Source organism: Myotis lucifugus, unplaced genomic scaffold (assembly GCF_000147115.1).
Source record: "Myotis lucifugus unplaced genomic scaffold, Myoluc2.0 scaffold_120, whole genome shotgun sequence".
In the NCBI taxonomy this organism is placed as follows: Eukaryota; Metazoa; Chordata; class Mammalia; order Chiroptera; family Vespertilionidae; genus Myotis; species Myotis lucifugus.
The window spans coordinates 1,421,519-1,429,808 of record NW_005871168.1 but is presented as its reverse complement, the minus strand read 5'-3'; positions in this window follow the sequence as shown (position 1 = coordinate 1,429,808).

Genomic DNA, 8,290 nt, shown 5'->3' with positions numbered 1-8,290 from the left:
TTAACTTTTAAAAATGATTAAATTGGAAATATAAACTCTTGAAAAATGTAAATCACCAAAACAGCATTCTAAAATATAAACTTTGCTCTAAAAAGAATAACCTACTGACCACCAAAGAATGTCACATATTAAGCTGACAGTATCCATCAAGAAGTGATGAAATTATAATATTTATATGGTTTTAAGGCACACAATACAATCTTGGTGAAAACTTGATTACAATAGTATACCATCTTCAATTTTAAAAAATGAAATATTCAAAATTTATTATTCACTGGAAACTCAAACATGTCTAGAAAAAATATTATGTTTGAATCACTGCCGTAATCATTGACTTTTAACTAGAATATCATGAATATATATATATATATATATATATATATATATATATAACACTTATAAAATGAGAAACAATAACTTAACTATTGTTGTTATGCATATTATAATCAAACAAATTCCCTTTCAGGGGAATTGTGAGAGTTCTGTAACATATTAATATGTTACATACAGGGCGGGGCAAAAGTAGGTTTACAGTTCTGAGCATGTGAAACAGTTTATTTTTATATTGTTGTTTATTAATTGTTGTATTATTTTTCATACTAAGATGTTAAAACCTACTTTTTCCCCATCCTGTATGTTAATAATATATGTTATTAATATACATTCTGCTTCAATTACAATGATGTAGGCTTCTGGAACACAGTTACATATAATGATGTTAGAAATTTCATAAATATAAGACACATCTACAAGGCCAATCTAAAAAACACTATGCTTTATATATGTTTTGGAGAAATTTACCTTAACCTAGTTTGCCATTAATAAGTTCTCTCTCAATAATTATTGAATGAGTATTAAAAATATTTAAAAATTACTAGAAATATTTTTAAATAAAACATAATGTTTGAGTGCAATGAGAAATTTAGATATTCAAGTTCTGTCAAGCACCTTTTAATTCACTTCAAATATAAGAAGAAAAAATATAAAAAAAGCAAACAACAACAAAAACACAATAATATGTAAACTTCCAAAGCCAAGACATGAAAGAATCTTGGCCACATTTCTAGCACCGCTGACAATGTAAGACCCTTGAGACTCATCTACCTTTGTCAGTATCTAAAGTGGAAATAAGCAATCTTCAGAAGCGGGAAAGGGTATTGTAAAATAAATCTAAATTCAATGTTTTTCTAGGTTTTGCTAATGCAATATGTGTGTATGTATAATTTTGATATGTCCCTTTACCTTTACATTCATCAGTATCTCTGTCTGTAAGATGAGCACAATAGTAGGTTCCTGACTAGTCTAATGTGAGGATTAGAGGGGTTGTGTTTTACAAAGTGTCCAACAAAAGGTCTGGGCTGTGATGAACACTTAATCAATAATAGATTTAATGTTACATATTCTCTGTGCTTGCTATATAAGTGAATGCTGATTGATGTTGCGGTGACCCTGCACTTAATGCAGTCTCATTACCAAGGTGTCTCAAACAAATTTGTGCTGTGTAGATGAATACTTTCCTCTACCACTTAAACATCCTCTTTTTGCACCCATGGTAAATATAACCAATATTGTTTGATTGTTTCCTGTGTACCAGATATTTTATTTAATTTAACCCTGACAAGAATCCCAAGATAGAGGGATTAAGCTCATATTACAGAGGAAAATACTAAAAACTGGGGGGCAGTTGGAGGAGTAGTTTAAAGTCGTGACAGCGGGCCAGGCCAATATGTCTCAGTGGTTGAGTATAGACTTATGAACAGGGAGGTCACCATTTGATTCCCAATCAAGGCATATGCCCCATTTGTGGGCTCAATCCCCAGTAGGAGGGAGGCATGCAGGAAGCAGCAGATCAATGATTCTCATCATTAATGTTTCTATCTCTCTCTCTCTCTCTCTCCCTTCCTCTCTGAAATCAATAAAAGTATATGAAAAAAATTTACAAGTCACATAGCTGGCAAGTGAAGAGTTAGTATTCAAATCCATACAATAATAACAGTGACTAAGCTCTTACCTTTAAACCATAAACTCTTCCACCTCTTATCCTCCCATTTATCAGTTATGTATTCGTTCATTTCTCTCTTCCCTGCATCCTTACACTTGTTATTAGGACCCCAATATCAGACACAGACAGAGGCATTACAATAGAAAGATTTAAAGCATACATGGTCTTAAGCTCTGGCTTTGCCATTAATTAGCTTAAGATCTTGGAAAATTTTACTTAACTGTACTATGACTCAATTTCGCACTATAAAGTGGGAAAAATGAAATAACACAGGTAAAACTGTGATCACAAGGCCGGCACATGTTAGGAGCTCAATAAATATTACATATGTATCATATATAGCTTTGTGTGAATGAACCATTAGTTTGAGCATTTTAAACCATCTTTATGAGTCAATTAAAAGACTTGCCTACTTAAATAAATGTAAAAAAGTGCAAGTAGGAATAACTTATAGATATAGATAGTTCTACACTAGTGTTTACAAAAAGAATAAAAATTAGTATGAAAATAATAAGTATTAACTTAGCAATTACCTTTTGCATAATGACATTGTGGAAGTTTCTTTACAGACATTTTTTTACAGACATTTTATTCATTTTCTTTGATGATAGAGTCATACTTATTTATTTAATTTTTAGTGTTGAGAGTACTACTGACGTCCCCCCTTTTTCTCCTTTGCCCCAACCCAAGTGTTAACCACCCTATTGTTTGTGTCCATAGGTAATGAATATATGCATATAAATTATTTTGTAGTTCTCTTGCTGCCTTTCCCTCTGAGATTCGCCAGTCTGTTCCATATTTCCATGCTTCTGGCTCTATTTTATTCATCAGTTTATTATGTTTATTAGATTTCACATATAAGTGAGATCATGTGATATTTATCTTTCTCTGACTGGTTTATTTCACTTAGCATTTTCATTTCCAGGTCCCTCCATGCTGTCTCAAAGGGTAATAGATCCTTCTTTTTATAGCTGCACTAGAGGCTTGGTGCCCAAAATTCATGCACTGGGCGGGGCGGGGGGGTGTTCCTCAGCCTGGCCTGCACCCTCTCCAATCTGGGACCCCTCGGGGGATGGCCAACTGCTGGTTTAGGTCTGATCCCTGAACCGGCAGTCAGACATCCCTCTTGCAATCTGGGACTGCAGGCTTCTAACTGTGAGCACCTGCCTGCCTGCCTGCCTGATAGCCTTTAACTGCCTCTGCCTGCCAGCCTGATCACCCCTAACTGCTCCCCTGCCAGTCTGATCGCCCTTAACCGCCTCTGCCTTGGCCCCCATCACCGTGATTTTGTCTGGAAAGAGGACCGGATGACCGGAAGATGTCTGGTTGACCTGGTCTAATTAGCATATTACCCTTTTATTAGTATGGATAGTATTCCATTCTGTAAATGTACAACAACCCAACAAAGTAAGACTTTGCATATTTCATTTTTATAGATGTGAAAGAGCAAATTCAGAGAATTTAACTTATTGCCTAAGCTTATACGACTATTAGTTGTCAAAGAAATAATTTGGATTTTGAGACATATAATCTTCCTGTTGTTCTAATCTTTCTCCTCACACAAGAATAAAAATGCACTACTTCCCCTTGGTGGGAAACTAATTCTGCAATGTAGCTTTGCAATGACTGAGGAACAGTAGTGGGAACATTTTCAGATGAATATGAAAACAAAGCAAATGAAAAGGCAAGGAAAATAGGGAAGGCTGAGGCCACTACCCTCCCAGATGTAACTGTAGACACCCATAGTCCTATTTTAATTCCAGAGGTCATCTTGCCAGAGCACAGGTCACCTTTGCCCATGGCACTGATACCCAGGTTGTCTGGATTCTCTTGGCAGTAAGTCTGAGGGAGACCTCAACTATAACACAGAAGATGAGTGGTAGCTTCAAGGTGATAAACAGAAGACCCTGCTTTGCATTCCTGTTTCACCACTCTCATTAAAGCACACTGTTGGCTCAAGCCTTTTGCTGACTCAGTGCTTATGTCTACTTCTTTCTCTTGTATCCCTTTCCCCCTGCAGCACTTGTGATATGCAGAACAGTAGAAGCACTTTTGAAAATACCAAAAGAAAGGAGCTTAATCAAAGACATGTAGAGATGACATCTTAATAATAATTAATTACAAAGTGTCCCATGGAAATGTTTTTCAGTCATTAAAGAGGTAAGCCACTATTAGTTTCTAGTTGTTATAATAACTACAAATCACAACAGTAAGTCTAAACTGCTTGAAGCCCATTATTTTAAGTGATACCCAGTTCCTTAGAGCAGTGGTCGGAAAACTCATTAGTCAACAGAGCCAAATACCAACAGTACAACAATTGAAATTTCTTTAGAGAGCCAAATTTTTAAAAATTAAACTATATAAGTAGGTACATTGTTATTAACTTAATTAGGGTACTCCTAAGTCTTAGGAAGAGCCACACTCAAGGGGCCAAAGAGCCGCATGTGGCTCGTGAGCCGCAGTTTGCCGACCACGGCCTTAGAGCACCAGAAACAACAACAAAAACACCCAAAAAAGTGGAAATATTAGAAACAGTGCCATTATACAGTACAGAAAACAAAAATTACTATCATTGCAAAGGGAAAAACAGAATATGATAGAGCCTATATCAGTCATCTAGTCAAACCATATTTTACTTAGATGACAACTAGGGCAATGAAGATGATATATTTGGAGTATATTAAGAGCTGGATGAAATTCAAAAGGTCATCAAATAATTTGATCAATCATTTAAACCTAAATGTAAATTAAAACCAAAGCCAACTTCAGTGCTATCCATTTTTTCAACATTTCCAAAGAACATTAATAATCTTCACAATGTCATAGCTCACTTTTTAACTATTTATTTTATGGAAAACTTCCCTAATCTGATATTCACCCTTAAAGTTGAACTCTAAACCATATTTTTGTTCTGTGTTCTTTTTTCTGCTCTGAGTGAACTATATCGTCCTTTGTCTCTGTATTATAATTAGACTTGAGTGCAGTTGGTCCTGGAGGCAAGGAGAGAATAAAATACAGAATCTTAAACTCAGTGTGACTTTTTGTTTCTTTGACTGGTCTTCATAGATTTTATGCTTAAAACTTTAAGTTTCTAGTTTTAAATCTTCATATCTCTCTGTAGCTTTTAGTAGCACTTTGATAATTCAGGTATTTTTGCTTCATGGACTTTTGCTCTAAGGACTATTTGGAAAAACAAAGGAAAACAAAGATGAACAGAAAAAAGTTATTTGGAAAATTTTTTTCTTGTTGTCTATTATTATACTATCTATTGTTTATTGTCTATATAAGTTTAAGTAGTGTTGATATGAGCAGAGATGAAAAGTCCAATGAGCACATTTGTCAAATTTTCTGTGAAATATTTAATAGCAACTGGTCCACAGAAGAGTTGCTATTTTAAAGAACTTTTCTTCATTAGAATCACTTGGAGTTTCATCAATGCTAAGTTCCTTTTGTGGTAAAGGTATTTTTAATTATGTGCATAATTGTGGTTCTGTGTGTTTTCTGAAATTTTTATATAAAACTATTTCTGCATTTATTTTACATACTTAGTAGCCTGGTGCACGAAATTCATGTACATTAAAAGGGAATTGCCGAAACCGGTTTGGCTCAGTGGATAGAGCGTCGGCCTGCCGACTGAAAGGTCCCAGGTTCGATTCTGGTCAAGGGCATGTACCTGGGTTGCGGGCACATCCCCATTGGGAGATGTGCAGGAGGCAGCTGATCGATGTTTCTCTCCCATCGATGTTTCTAACTATCTATCTCTCTCCCTTCCTTTCTGTAAAAAATCAATAAAATATATTTTTTTTTTTAAAAAAGGGAATGAATTGCCCTAACTGGTTTGGCTCATTGGATAGAGCATCGGTCTGCAGACTCAAGGGTCCCGGGTTCGATTCCAGTCAAGGGCATGTACCTTGGTTGTGGGCACATCCCCAGTGGGGAGTGTGCAGGAGGCAGCTGATTGATGTTTCTCTCTCATCAATGTTTCTAACTCTCTATCCCTCTCCCTTCCTCTCTGTAAAAAATCAATAAAATATTTTTTTAAAGGGAATTAATTAGCAGAGATATTTTAACATTGCTATTTGCCCTTTCTTTATAATAGAAATGTGAGAGATGAAAGGAAATTAGTAAAATGTATATGAAAATAATATACAAATTTATTAATAAATAAACAGTAACAAAAGGATATAACAACAGAGGCACGATATAAAAATGACAAAACATGATATGAAAACAACAAAAACATGATATTAAAACAACAGTGATGCAAACAATGACTGATAAAGTGATTAAACTTATTCTACTATCTCCCTGTACACCACATTAAGAGTGAAAACACTTTCAGAGTGCTTCACTAATTTCCCTTGTGATGAAGTACTTAGAACTTTAACTGTAACATCACATGCTCTTCAAACTCGAGAGAAAGCAACATATAACTGACCATGTGCAAAAACGGGTTCAGGTAGGAACATGCCTACTCTGTCTAGAGTTTGTCCTTGTGATTTATTAATAGTCATCACAAATGCTGGCATCACGGGAAACTGTCATCAAATCAATTTAAATGGGAGGCCAGTGTCAGACGGAGACAAATCAATTCTTGAAATCAGAGAACAGCCTCTCCCTCTGCAGATCCTGTTAATACTTCAGCTTCGATAATGTTAGGTTGTAATCTTTTGATAATAAATCCGGTACCATTACAAAGACCCCATTTACTATTGAGATTTCTCAATAGCATGATGATTGCACCCACTTTCCATTTTAATGTATGACACGGCATTCCCGAAGGAGTAATACTATTCAGAAATTCGATGGGAGCTTTGTATGTATCGCGCATGCGCGAGTCAACGTTTATTTTTAAATTGCCAGTGCGCGTCATATGTACCGGTTGGTCGGTCGGTCAGTTGGTTGGTCGGAAGGATGTACGATCAGTCACTTAACCTTTTATTTATATAAATTGCCAGACATAGGTAGCATTCATATTAGGTGGAAAATGCATATTTACTTAGTGAAAAAAGGAAGTATACTTAGGCATTAGCGAATTATTTTTCAAACTGTACTTTCTAATGAAACTTTGCTGGATTTTCCAGTTTGAAATAGTCTCTCCCGTGTAGACTCCCCAACACACATCCCACCTCTGGTTTTTAAGGTCCACTCGTCACCAGCTGGGCCACATGTCATTAATCTCGTGCGTGTTGTATTCCTGCTCTGGTGTGGTGGTGTGTGCATTGCCAACACTGAGCCTGTGGTTTGACTATGTAACGTGTTCATCCGGCCGGCATGGCTCAGGGGTTGAGTGCTGACCTCTGAACCGGGAGGTCACGGTGGGATTCTGGTCAGGGATCCCCAGTGTGGGGCGTGCAAAAGGCAGCTGGTCCATGACTCTCTCTCATTGACGTTTCTGTCTCCCTCTCCCTCTCCCTTTGTCTCTGAAGCCACTAAAAACATGTTTTTAAAAAAGTGTTCCAAGCACTTTGCAAGCACACTGAGGCCTGAACGGAGGAACGCGTGCCCAGGCCGGCCTGTGTCTGTGCGCGGCCCCTGGTCTGCATCTTCTCTGTGAGAAACATGCCCGATCTGGCCGCCCATCTGGGCCGGGCACAGCGTTGCTTTGCTCGGGGACAGGCCTGTGTCTCTTGCTGCTCTGTGTCCTTTCACCCCACGTCCTGCTCGCACACGTGGCTCGTGCTGATGCGTGCGATGCGTTTATTCATGAAGCCGTGCGGTCGCCGTCCCGCGGGCACCCACTCTGCCGCCTGCAGAGCCCACCCTCAGACGCAGCGTCAGGACCCACAGGGGCCGCGCAGCCTGGCCACAGCGAGGAAGGGCCGGCAGAGGCACCGAGGCCGCGGTGCCCCGGACGCTGCTGTCCTGGGGAACAGGTGTGAGGTTTCGTGTCTGCTCATAACGGATTTTTGAAGCGTTAGCACTTGGTTGCAGCGACACGGCCTCGGGGGGCGGCCCGCACGGGGTGGAGGCCGGAGCACGAACGTGTGTCTGATCTTACGTCCCCCCGGAAGGACGTGTGAGCCTCTTATTAATCCTCCAGGAACGGAAACCTTCATCAGCTTTAACGTGCGAACCACCTCTGAGAATCACACGGAAATGGCCGAACTGCCCCAAACAGGCCTCCCCCGGAGAAGGAGAGGCCTCCCTCTAAGGCAGTGGTTCTCAACCTTCTGACCCTTTAAATACAGTTCCTCATGTTGTGACCCAACCATAACATTATTTTCGTTGCCACTTCATAACCGTAATGTCGCTACTGTGATGAATCATCATGTAAATATCTGATAT